Here is a 13,632-nt window from a genome sequence, read left to right as displayed (position 1 = left end):
TGATATTAGATTTTGAAGATTTGATAATACGATTCCAGTGGGTGCCAATGATGACAGGAGTCGTACTCTTTGTAATTTATATCTCATTGTGTCGTCCGAATACTGATTTGAACCTCTCAAGAGAAGGTAAGGTTTTGAAGTAATTGAATAGAAGGCACGGAAAAAATGTAAATAAATTATATTCCTGAAATGGAAAAAATAAAACCGCCAAACCCACCCCCCCCAAAAAAAGTATCTAATCCTATTTGTAAGTGACCTCAGAGAAAACCCAATATGCTTAAATTATCCTACATGGAGAACTAGACTTTATCTTCGTGTTCATTAGAATCCGAGAAACTGCCGTGCTTTTGTTGTCTGCTGGTAGGGAGAGTAAGGCTCCGCCGCTCCTTCCCACCAGGTTTAAATGAAGCTCTTCCATACCAAATCATTCCAGCCACAGCTATGATCATGCCCAGAACCACATGAAGGTTGAGACCCTCTTTTCCAAAGAAAATGAATCCCATAATCAACATGAGGATTGTCTTCATATGGCCGAGTACTTGAAAGGGCACTGCAGTAAATCTGCCAATGCAGATGAACTGGCTGAGGTTTGTTCCTACTGCTATAGTACATGAAAGAATTATGAACATCTGCAAAGACCAAAAAGTAAAACAGCCGTGAGCAACTATTTCCTGGAACATGCTTTAATTGGGATCAAGTGCATCGTTATAAATAATAGGCATATGCATAATTGCTGCATCCGGGAAAGAGACCGGCACCAAAGATGGCACGTTGCAAGAAAGTAATTCAACATTTTATCAAGGTGGGTCAATGTTAATACAGCACCCAAAGAGAGAAAGGAGTGTATATCTCTGTTGATATGCGCTACATATTATAAATCACACTAAAATTGATTTCTCCAACAATGAACTCATTTCCACTACACATGCCTAAATTCATTTAGTGGATAGATGTTTCCGGAGACTTAAGACACAGATACGGCATTAAGTGGTATGGGGAGATGCATGCAGATATGAAAGCAATGGTAACACCATATGCGACACAAATTAAATATATCCGTAAGTCACAAGCCAGAGACATAACTGATGAATTTAGTTATGCACATTCATGAATATGAGCAAGTCCGAAAGTAAATCTAGCCTATCCTTGTTCTATAATGAAAGGAACAACAAGTACAATCACCAAGCACAAAAACTCATAAAGCAAAGAGAACAAATGGATAGAATACTTACCACAGATGTTAGGTTATAACTATAGGCATCAACTCTCTTTTGTCAACCAATAATCCACAAATGGACCTAATAGCAACAGTGTTCCAGCCTGTGCAGGAGCAGTATGTCCTAGTAGGTTGAAGGAACTAAGATTATACCTTCTTTGAAGGTGAAGAACATACTGTAGAAATACACAACAATATACAAGTAACTACCTTGTAAAAAGTAGATCAATTTGGAACAATAGAAGAATAAATTTATATGCAAAGGATCAACAACTTACATACTGTTGCAGAGAAGTACTCCAAACTGCAATGAAGGCAGATATGAAACCTTTGGTATTAACACTGACATCAGTGACAGTACAAACCCCAACTCCCAAAAGAACAACAACTATGCTCAGCTTTGTATCTCTGGAGTATCGAAACTTGTCCATCACAACTTCAAAAAAGCAGGATACAGGAATCATACTCAGTTTTGCTATCTGTCATTTAATTAGAGAATCTGTGATTTCCAAATCATCTCAAAAGCACAACTAGTTAAACTTTTCAAACGCTGAAGTTTACCTGATAAAATCCCACAGAGTTCCACATCAGACTAACATTCATTCCAACTATAGAGAAGTTCGCAAACAAGACAAATTTCAAAAGCTCTGACAAGGGGAGATGAGAGGGTTGAATGTATCCTAACCATCTTAGAACAGCCGTCATCAAGGTTGTGGTAGCAAAATGTAAACCAGTTAATGTTGTGGCTGGAACAATTTGCAAACAAACACAAAGGAATTAATGTAGTTTATTACATCCTTATTGCAGTAAGCATAATCAGAATACTTATGAGGTAACAAAAACCAGCATAACAATCATCCTACATTTAGTCCCTGGCTCCCCCCCTCCTTCCAACTTCCAGGTCATGGCTTCCTCTTCATCTCTACTTTTGATAATGCTTTCTTTTTTGAATTGTTTTCCACAATTTCAATCTATTTCTTATTCCAGAACATGTTAAACGGAGAGGGACGGGTGGAGAAGGTCATCATACCTCAAGCTATTGACCTTCTCCACCATTTACAACCCCGACAAACCTACAAATATATTTTATGCTTGAACATCATGTTCATTTCACTGTATCATAAGGCCAGTCCTAAAGCTTTTTTTTTCTGCAAGATCACTCATCTTATCTCCAGCTTTATTACTCCACAAACTCAATTTTCAAAATTTTAAAACCATTCCACTATAATACTCAGAACCGTTACAGCATCACTCAACTAAGCGAACTATTCTCAACTGTTTTTCATTTCATGGCAGATTTCACTGTAGCTTACCACTCTGATTCTATATAGTTTAGAGAATTTGACAGACCTTTCCAAATTCAACTGAACTAGAACTGGACACAGCATGACTAGTTGTTTATAGCATAAAAGGAGAAAAGGAGAGCAATTAAAAAGTGTTTAAAAGGAATTTACCATAGCTGAAACCATAAGTAGCCATTAAGGCTTTATTGACAATAATAACTCCAACAGAAGTGACAACATTGAACGTCCATGCAGCCATATCTACAACTGCTTTTCTATCTGCCTTATTAGTTGGAGCCATCTTATAATTTTTTGCAAGAGATAACCCCAAATCATATATCACTCAACGTTTTTCAAGTAATCCATCCATGTTCAAATATTGTCCAAGAGTTTCCAACAATGCAGCAACAAATCCTACAAAACAATAGCAACAGATAAGAAAAAACCCGAAGAACTGCAAATCTATTGAAACCACAATTAAAAATGCTAGTATGAAAAGTCCAAAAGGACATGCTGAAAAGAAACTCCTATTCTAACATGAATGTAACAAAGATACGTTTGTTCGCAGACCTACTTCATATTTTTGTGACGATGGTGGCGCAACACGAATTCAACTCAACTCCAACTAATGATTTTGAGTTCTACAATAATGTTTGTTTTCCCTATCTGGATCAACTTATGAACACATTTAATGCAGAAAAACAATTTACATTAAAATTACTAGATTTCTTTTATCCCCTCATTAATGATAATTGTAAAATTCTACATTAATAAACATTCAAGAGTGAAAAAAGGGGCAAACTACCAGAGTTAATTCAACAAATATTTTACTTCAGATTCCCCTAACTGATAGATAAGAAAAAGAAAAGGAAAGCGAATCACATTGAACTGTCTCCTCGATGTCGACGAGACAGATCTAAATATAGTGTTGAAGAAAAACAATGATAGAATTGGAAATTAGATATAATAAAAAAACAGTGGTAGATCGCAAAACTGCAATGAATGAAGAAAGCAAATAACAAATCTAACGCATCGGAAAGGTAAACGAAAACGATGGGCCACCGTACCGTTTGGGAAAGGCAGTCGATGAGAGAGAAACGAAGAGAAAATGAATGTTTGGAAGATGGAAAGAAAGGCAGGTGAGCGGGGCTATATTTGTTGGTAACGCAAGGAGGTCAATATTTAAAAAATCAATATTATATATATATATATATTAATCTAATATGATTATGAGATATTATGTATTCTAAAGATACTAAATTATTTGACAATGAAATTCGATCACTTTTACGATCTCTAGTGCTATACTTTTAAAAATAACTATTATTCATTTTATTACTGAAGTAATTTGGTTTGTACAATATATTATATCAATTAGATATTAATTTTCATAAAGAGTCAAAATATAATTAGTTATGTTTCATTGAATAACTAAAATTAAAATTCATTATACATACATCCGTTTGTTCAATTTGTTTTGTTAATATATATTTATAATATGTAAATATGTTTATCTTTTAAGATATTATTTTTATAATTTTTATAATTTATTAAATAATCTGAGATAATTTTTTATATACATATATTTAAATTTACTGTTTAATTTATATATTTTTATTTATTTAAACTTTAAAATTTAAATCTTTAATTATATTATTTTATTTATTTGAACTTTAAACTCTAAAATTTAAATTCACAAATTTTATACTTTAAATAAAAGACATATCATTAAAATAAATAAATGTATAATATATATATATATATTTCTTTTTGAATAAAAATCTGAAATAAATATTTAAGTTAAAATTTATACATATTTGCAAAATCTTCAGCTTGTAGGTGGAATGCAATGCCAGCCATAGCTAGACCGAATATATGAAGCGGCCAAACGGGCTTTTTAAACAGTGGCCCAACTGCAATGCCGGGAAGTGTCCCTCAATCCTCCGGCTTCAACTTTCCGCTTTAGAACAAGTATAAAAAAGAAGCGACCTCTCTCAATTCTTCTCAAGAAACAAGAAAGCTAAAATATTTATAGGAAATGAAAAGGTGAAAATTCTCTCTTTTATCGATCGCAGGAGAGAGAGAATCGAGAAATATGGGGAAGAAAAGGAAATCGATAGCCACGAGCCTCGATGAGGTGGATCGAACTATGTACGCCTCGTTTTCCAGCGCCGCTAACTCCTTGTCTCAGCTTTATACTCAGGCTATGAATCAGCAAAAACTCTCCTTCCAAGCTGGCAAACGCCATGGCCTTGTATTCTCTCTCTTCATCTCCACACACACGCACGCACAACACATTCTTTTATTTTTGGGTTTTTATTAGCATAGAATCTTAGCTTTATGAATCTTTACATCTGTTCTTGCATCTGGGTTCTGTGTCTTATTTCGTATCTATTTTTGAGTGTTTCAAAGTTAAATGATTTTGATCAATCAAGCCTGATTTTATTCTTATATTCTATGTTTAAATTTTAGTAAAAATATCATTGATGACTCTACGCTTAGGTCTATACTGGTTTGGATTAACTTTATTAGGTCATTGTTTGCTTGTGTTCTCTGGAAATATTGCATTTGCGCGTGTGCGTTTTTCCTTTAAGATAGTGTGGTGCATTTTGGTTTTGATGAAAAAACCTAAATGATAATAATATTTATTTAAAGAAGAAATTGTTTTTCCCTTTTTTCAGCCCGAAACTCGCTAATTGCAATGCCCTGACTGCGAAAAATGTAGGGTTGTGCCAATCAGATCATATTTTCTTCCATGCTTAGGGATAAGATTATAGTCTCCGCTTCCGTAGGCACCATAATTGTGAGGATAATGAATTCCTGATGTTTCTTCCTTAAGCATATTCCTTTTAACGCTTGAAACTTGTTAGCCACTCAGTCATGCAACCAACTTATTTAGAACCCTTACCGGGGATTTTTAATGAGGCCTTCCTTATTATAAAAAAAGTGTTAACGAACTTGAATGAAAATTGGAGGGGTGTACTGGCAGCTTGACAGGAGCTAATAAATCTTGGTAAAGTCAACTCACTCAATTTTCTCCGACATGCTTTAGAATCATGATTTGATTTGGAAATTTATCTTCCTACAAGGACTTCTGATTTCTTATAAATTTTACTATTTCTTTTCTTAAGAGCATTGGTCTTTGCTTAGTTCACACAAAATTGAGTGTAAAATCTTCAGCTGTAAAATTATTCTTTGGTTCTATATGGCTGAATTCCAGCCTTCATTTGTCAACTTGCTCAACTAGTCATCTGTAAAGTGCTTCTACTTGCGAGTTAGGAGTTTTGCTAATACGTTTATTTCAACTTGTTTCCAGGAAAAACTTTATCAGTGGATTTGTAGACAACAAGAGGGAGGATCGAGAGTAACAACAATGGATATCCTCAGTTACCTTCAGGTTCATTCTTCTTTGAATATTTTATCATCTTTACTCTTTGAGTGTGTATAAGCCAACTGTAATGTATCTCATGAAAATTTAATCCAAGTCTTCCTCTCAAGGTTGAATGACATATTTCTTTTTCTTGGTTGTTCTTTAATGACGTTGAATGGCAAGGTTCTTCCTCCTTTCTGTGCTCATTATGATTTTACAGAATTTACCATGTACAAACCTGTGATATATTAGATCTCTCTGGTTATTATTCTATCTAAGACTATTATCAGAATATAAACAAAATTGAATCAATTCGTGCATGCATGCATGTGTGCTTCTTTTTTTCTTTTCCAAATTATTTTGCAACTGATTTTGAGTTTTGACCAATAGTAACAACTAAGCGTACTTGAAAGTTGGAAACTAAACCTTGTGCATTGCACAGTACTGCTGTTTAGACATTTAACTTTTTTTGAAGAGATGAGAATTGTACCATGCAGAGGTTGTTCCTTGTTTTTTTGTTTTACATGAAAGAAAATTATAAGCAAGGAGCGAAGAAAGTTACCTAGATTTACATGTTTAGAATCTTGTTGTTCCCACTTCCCATTGCTCAGAGGTGATGGTTTAATTTAGTTGTTTAGAAGTTAGTCTATGCCGAAAGTATGCAAGTCTTTCTTGTTGCAAAAGGGTACTAACGTGGAGCCGAATAGTTTAGGAAACATTGGATCCCATTTTGCATGTTTTTATGATTAATTATTCAAGCTTCAAATTTATTTCATTGATTTGTGAAATTTGAATATATCTGCATATGATTAAAATAAAATGAACAGCCCTTGTATCTTTGTAATAAGATTTGGTTGATTTCTTGGGTCTTTGTAATTTGGTGAATTCATCATTTTCTCTGTTTTTGGTTCTTAGCACATCAATACAAATTCATTACACCACTTTGCTTTAGTAATCCAACCAACTCGACCATTGAAATCCTTGTTAGGACTTGTCTTAGGAAAATGCCACAAGCAGCATGCTGATTCTCAGCTTTTTAACTTAGAATGATAATGTTGGCTGGGTAAAGGTCTTCTTTTGCACTAAGAGCACCTATGGATCAATGATTCACGAAGAGCTGCCATTACAGCTGCAAACACAGAATATGGGCATGCAGGGGCATCCTCTTCTTGGTCTTTTCCCGTTAATTCTCTCTCCTTTACATCACGATAGACACTACTGTATTACCCTAAAATGTAGTAGGCAGTCGTAGTTGTCCAAGTGTATAAAATCACTATATAAATAGCATAAGACAAATAAACAAGTTACAAAATAAAGTTCACTGATATGAACAGTAACTTTAATATATCTACTGCATGTCTCTTGATACAAATCTTTCTTGTTTAATTCCCGTATTTTGCATCAGAGAGTGAGACTTACAAGAGGGGTTATGTTCCTCAGTAGTTGAGTAGTGCACACTAATCAGCTGGCTTCCAACTATCCTCAAGTGACATCATTATCATAATGGTGAAAATTAATGTTTGCTCTTGTAATCAGGCAATTGTTAGTTTTATAGTCTTCTAGTTTTGGCCATTAAAAGGCTTGTGCAACCGCAAGTATGTTTGCTGCAAAGATTGCAAGGGTAGGTCCTTCCTTCATAAGAATATGGGAATCTTCTTATGATACTTTTAGCATGACTTGCACTTTGTGTTTTTTCTGGTCCATTCTTTTTGTGATAAAGGATAATTGTCTTTATTATATTCTGAAAATCTGAACATTGTGTGATCTCGTAGAATGAACTAGACTATGGTGAAGAGCCATTAATGTCACCTAGAGCACCAAGCCAACAGCAGCATCCCCAACCTACAATGCAGTTCATGAATACCAATTTCATGGTCTCTTCAGGCTCATCTGGCCAAACTGCTGGGCAGGAACACGCCTCGACCATAGTGATCAACAGTCCAAGAATTTAGTTTTCTCAAATGCTTTATCAAGTCCTGTTCTTCGGAGCCTCCAGCATTATCACATCGCTCAAGATGGCTACTGTCCTAACGGTGGTCTTCCTTCTGGAAATGGAGCCAGGAATAATGAACCTAGCTTTCTCCAGAACCGGACTAGGGATTCCAATCCTCTCAGCTCCAATGACACCTTGATGGACATGCATGCCGATAGTCCATCCCATGAATCTACTTACTGATAATGCAAGGTAACTCTTTTTCGAACCCCCAACAATTAAAAGGGTCCAGAACGGCTGTGTTGGTGCATCACCATTCTGTTGCCGAATTAAAGAAATCACAACATAAAGATGGGTTACATCACACAAAAAATAAAGCCCGGGTGACCAGCCGAACGCATTTCAAGAAGAATAGTGTAGTGTGTTGTGCTTGTGCTGAGTTTGTGTTTTGGTTGTATTTGCTTGGAGGTCTTAAATTTCATGGTAAAGCTTTTTGTCCAATCAAAATCCAGCAACTTTCAAGGAAAAAGAAAATTCGAAGGGCTTGTTAAAATTCTCTAAATTTTTACTTTCTATAGAATTCCTTTTGATTACTCTTCAGAAACTGCTAGTTTTGTTTCTGTGAAGCCTTTGCTCTCCATGCTGCAGCATCTATATAGATTCTGGTCTGATTTTCTCAGAAAGTATGTTGAAAAAATGAAAATATGCTTTCTTCCTTTTATTGCTTGATACCATGTCTGCCTATACCATTATTAAAACCAATCTAATCAGGAACCTGATACGTGGCATCATTCCACCAACTGTAATCTTAAATAAATTAATCTAAAACACTATAAAATTGTTCCAAAATGAATGAAAATTTTCAATTAGAAAATACAACCTTTAACACTACAAAAGCAGTATTAGCTGCCAACGAAACAATGCGTGATACAAAGTAGGGGTCTGCAAAACTACCTGACCAGGTTGACCCATCCCGTCAACCTGGGTCACAAAATATAGTTTTTTCGGGTATCCGGTTATCCGAGTATTTGGTTAGTTTTTGTTTTTTATTTTATATATATATATATATAATGAATTTTTTATATTATGAATTATTAGATTTTGTATTTCAAACTTTTAAATTTTATGTTAGGATATTAGAGTATGTAATTCGAAGTTTCGAACATTTAAATTTGTGTATATTTTTAAATTAATAATTTAAAAATTAAAAATAAAAAACCGGGTACCCGTAACATCCGGGTCGGGACACGAGCCGAGAAATCACTGACCTAGATGTTGTTGATACCCGATAATCGAGTACCCGGATTTGCACACCCCTAATACAAAGTGACAAAAGGTTAAATATGTAATTTTTCAGATACTATAAACAAAGAATATAATAGACAAAATGGGATTACAGTAATAAGCGGCTGTATATTGATTACAATCTGCGAATGATGTGGGTTTTCAATTTGTAGTTCTTGAAGGTGATTCACTGACTAATTAATTTAAACTCAACAGATTCATCAGAGATCAAGGGGCACATGCAATCACAAGAGAATGTCACTCGTGCTTCGTTGATTAGTTATGGATATAAGACAAGTAACGTTTAGTATTTTTCTATATGGTAAGAATAGGGATGAACACATGATTTTATGTTGGAATAACCTTTAAAATTTTAAGAATAAAACCAAGTATAATTGGTCAATTGATTAAACTACTCATTTTTATCTTCTTCATTCTCTTTGTTCATAAATTCTAAACCCATTAGGAACATACAACAATTACCCTTAATTGACTCTCAGTTTATTCCTAATTACTAGTGATTTTATAGTAGATGTTTAGTGTAATTTTAAATTTTAACTGAATTAAATATATTTATATGTTTAGCACTTATAAGAAAATATAAAAAATAAATAAAATTTTAATCTCTGATTAAGACTCAGAAGTAAATCTACAAACAAACAAACTTACACTAAAAATTTGATTTATTTATATTTTAATCGTTTTTTATTACATATTTAACAATGACTAAAATATTTTTCTTTTAAAATTATAAAAAATATATATATTTTTAAAATCATTAGTTCAAATTTCCCCTAATTTCTTAATAATAAATTACCTTCGTTTAAATTTAAACTGTGGTAAGATGAAGAAAGAAAAAGACAAACCAAAATTATTGATTCACGCTGATCGAATAATGAATATTATAGGTCATAATGATTTAAGGTTTTATGAATTTTAGTTTGAGGGTTGAGTTTTATAAAGTGATTTAAGTAAAATCTAAACTGATATATTAATAGAAGATAATATGACGAGTTTGTCGATATTTTGATTGATCGAACCAGACACCAAAGAATGATAATTGCAATATCAAGATGAAATCGTCAAATTTTAATTTTTAAAGGAAAAAGAGAATAAAAAAGAAAGAAAATAACATGAATGACATATGAATTTTATGTCAATAAAAAAATTACTCGTTAACCTATGTTATTGCCATATTAATTTTAGAGAAAATAACTTCAGTGACTAAAAATCCCATATAATATACGATTTTAACCAACTTTTTCCGGATTTGCCAAAATGACCAACAAAATCGCAATGCGATCGCTAATTCGCAACGCGATCTCCATTATCGCAAATCAGTTTCCAGATTCGCAACGCATTATGACTATCGCAATGCGATTTTTCAATTTCGCGTTGCGATTTTCCCAATTCGCAATGCGAATAAGTAAATCGCAATGCGAATTTGGAAAATCGCAACGCGATACTGACTATCGCAACGCGATAATACAAAATCGCAACTCGATACTGACTTTCACAACGCGATACTTAATTTTGCAACGCAATACTGACTTTCGCAACGAGATAATACATAATCGCAATGCGATTTTCAAAGCGCCATTAGTATCGCAAAGCGTATTTTATTTTCAAATTCCAAACACAATATTAATATATTGGAACACTGAACCGTCCACAGTATATCACGTAATCGCAACTCATAACCTAAAACCTAAAATCACAACTCAATCCCATCTCCATCTCTCACTCTCTCACCCATCTCCGACGAAATCCGTCCCCATCTCCGGCGAAATCCGTCTATCTCCATCTCTCAGAGCCACCCTCACAATCAGAAATGGAAAATCAACCAAATCAACCACCAAGGGTTAGTTTTTTTAATTATTTTCTTTTTGAAATTTTTGCATTATTATTAGGTTTTTCATATTAAAATTGATGATAAGTTTACTGGTAATTTCAATAATAGATTAACCATTTCACTTAGATTGCTTATTAAATCAACCGAGAATCGCAACGCGAAATGAAAATCGCAACGACAAAATCGCAACACGATTTTATTCTCTCGTTGCGATAGTCAAATTCGCGTTGCGATTGTCATTTTCGTGTTGCGATTTTCATTTTCAGAAACTATTCTTCTTCTGCAAATTAAAACTTGAATGAATTGCATTACTTCAACAAAAAACAAAGACAAATAAGAAATTCACAGTGTTGCAAATTTAAGTTTGAAGAATAAACTACTACTCTTTATGTTTATTATTGTTTTTGGTATATCTTCACAGTGTAGTTTTTGGTATATCTAACTTAGTATGTTTATTGTTTTTGTAGAACTTTTATTCGGCTCAATTGACCTTAAGAAATAAAGTCAGCCTGGCCAAAACAATTGCGTCGAAGCTTTCACCTGCACAAAGAAAAATGTTTGAGGATACTTGCTTTGAGCCATGGCTGAAAGTACAACATCCCGGTGGAGATGCGATGTTGACACACCTGTTTCTTCAAACCATGACTAGGGATCTACCATATACTATACAACGTCGTGATGAAGATATATGGTTTGATTTTCCACCGGCGTATACGTGTTTTGGGCGGGAGGAGTTTTGCTTAATCACCGGTCTACGCTTCGGACACGATGATGTAGGTCGGTACACTAGACACATTACCCGCCCATCATGGTTATCCCGGGTTTTTCCTGAGCTGGAGAGGCCGAATCTACACGTGGAATACCTGACGATATTATTGAATAAGAAAGATGGTTTTACTCGGATGGATGACGTCGATGTTGTCGGAGTATGCCTTCTAATACTTTTGCATGCCGGCTTTTTAGGCAGAGAGGCCAGACAACCTATTCCAAATGATCTAATCAAATTGGTAGAAGACCTAAATGCGTGGAACCTGTTTCCGTGGGGCTCGTATTTATGGAAACCTACATGGAATAAGTTATCGTCTGCCTTGGATGATCGAAAAAGTTTGCATGGCGATGGTTCCAAATACACTTTGACAGGCTTTATTTGGGCCTTTAAGGTAAGAATTTTTATATAATGTTTCCAAAATTATAAGTAATTATTTAACAATTACTAATGTTTTTTATTATATTGTTTGTAGATTTGGATATTTGAGGCATTTCCCGCCATGAAGACATATGCAATAAAAACTTTAAATGATATTCCCAGGGCTATTTCCTGGAAGAGGAAACTGACCTTGCAATGGGAAGATTTACTACGGTATACGACAATAAATAATGTAAGTTAACATAAATACTACCATATGTTTATAAACAAGTTATTACTAGTACACGTTTAACTTTGTTTGAGCTTTTATATTGTTAGGAGGCCAACACTCCATTACAGAGGCTGACACCCACGGAAGCTGAGCTTGCCACTGATTGGTGGCAAGCTAGTAAGCGTTTTTTTGATGGCACGGATGATGAGCAGCCTCCACTTCGGGAGCCATCACCTCACCCAGAGCTATCACCTCACCCAGAGCCATCACCTGATCGACCCGACTATACACCTCCACAACGACAACCATCACCTATTCTATCACATCATCGAGCCTCTTCTCCACCATCACCGCAAGATAGGCGACCGGCAAAGATGCCACGATGTTTATCTCCCTGATCTCCACCTCCACCTCCACGGGATGAGTTAGGAGAGTTATGTGATGAGGTCAATGCCTTGCGTGAGGAGGTCGGTACTTTATGCAAAGACGATGGTGCATGGCGTGTTGAGGTGTCTACTTTATGCGGTGAGGTAGCCGCTCTACGTGAGATGGTAGCATAGTTGCAGAATGAGGTTCAACGAGGTAAGTTTAAGATTTTTCATATTTAACTTGATGATAAATTTACTCGTAATTTCACTTAGATTAACCATTTCACTTAGATTGCTTAATAAATTCATTCGGTTGCTGCCAATACTGTTAAACTGTTTTTGTTAGTATTTGTTTTTGGTTTTGTTTTTGTCTTTTGATTGAAGTAATGCAATCCATTCAAGTTTCAATTTGCAGAAGAAGAATAGTTTACTTTCGCAACACGAAAATGACTATCGTAACGACAAAATCGCAATGCGAAATGAAAATCGCAACGCGAAATGAAAATCGCAATGCGATTTGTGTTTCGCGTTGCGATTTTGTCGTTGCGATTTTTATTTCGCATTGCGATTTTATCGTTGCGATTTTCATTTCGCATTGCGATAGCCATTTCCGCGTTGCGATAGTCATTTTCGCGTTGCGAAAGTAAGTTTCGTGTTGCGAAAGTAAACTATTCTTCTTCTTGAATGTTTATATATGTTGTCCTTTTAAATGTTTATATAAGTGCTTACTTTTGGAATGTTATCTGATGCATTTTGTGAACTATGATAGAATAATGACTTGGGTGAATACAATGCAAGTTTGAAACATATTTGTCTTTGTTTAATATCATGTCTGTTTATTTACCGATTTATGTATTAATTTTTTTTAGCGGCCCGATAAGGTGGATGCTTTACGTCGGGTTTTCCTTGCACGACAGAGTTCACGCATCAGACGGCGTGCACGTGCTATTACGTCTCCGTTCACCCCA

The 13,632-nt window shown here is 34.7% G+C and overlaps 2 pseudogenes; one reads left to right on the top strand and one right to left on the bottom strand.

Moving 5' to 3' along the window:
• Positions 1-202: 202 nt before the first annotated feature.
• LOC120180454 lies at positions 203-3,655 on the bottom strand (annotated as a pseudogene).
• Positions 3,656-4,579: 924 nt separating this feature from the next.
• Positions 4,580-8,358, top strand: LOC120180455 (annotated as a pseudogene).
• Positions 8,359-13,632: the final 5,274 nt, after the last annotated feature.

This window comes from Hibiscus syriacus, unplaced genomic scaffold, assembly GCF_006381635.1.
Source record: "Hibiscus syriacus cultivar Baekdansim isolate YM2019G1 unplaced genomic scaffold, ASM638163v2 tig00112496_pilon, whole genome shotgun sequence".
Classification (NCBI taxonomy): Eukaryota; Viridiplantae; Streptophyta; class Magnoliopsida; order Malvales; family Malvaceae; genus Hibiscus; species Hibiscus syriacus.
The sequence above is the reverse complement of the archived record's forward strand: the minus strand, read 5'-3'. Positions and strand labels throughout refer to the sequence as shown.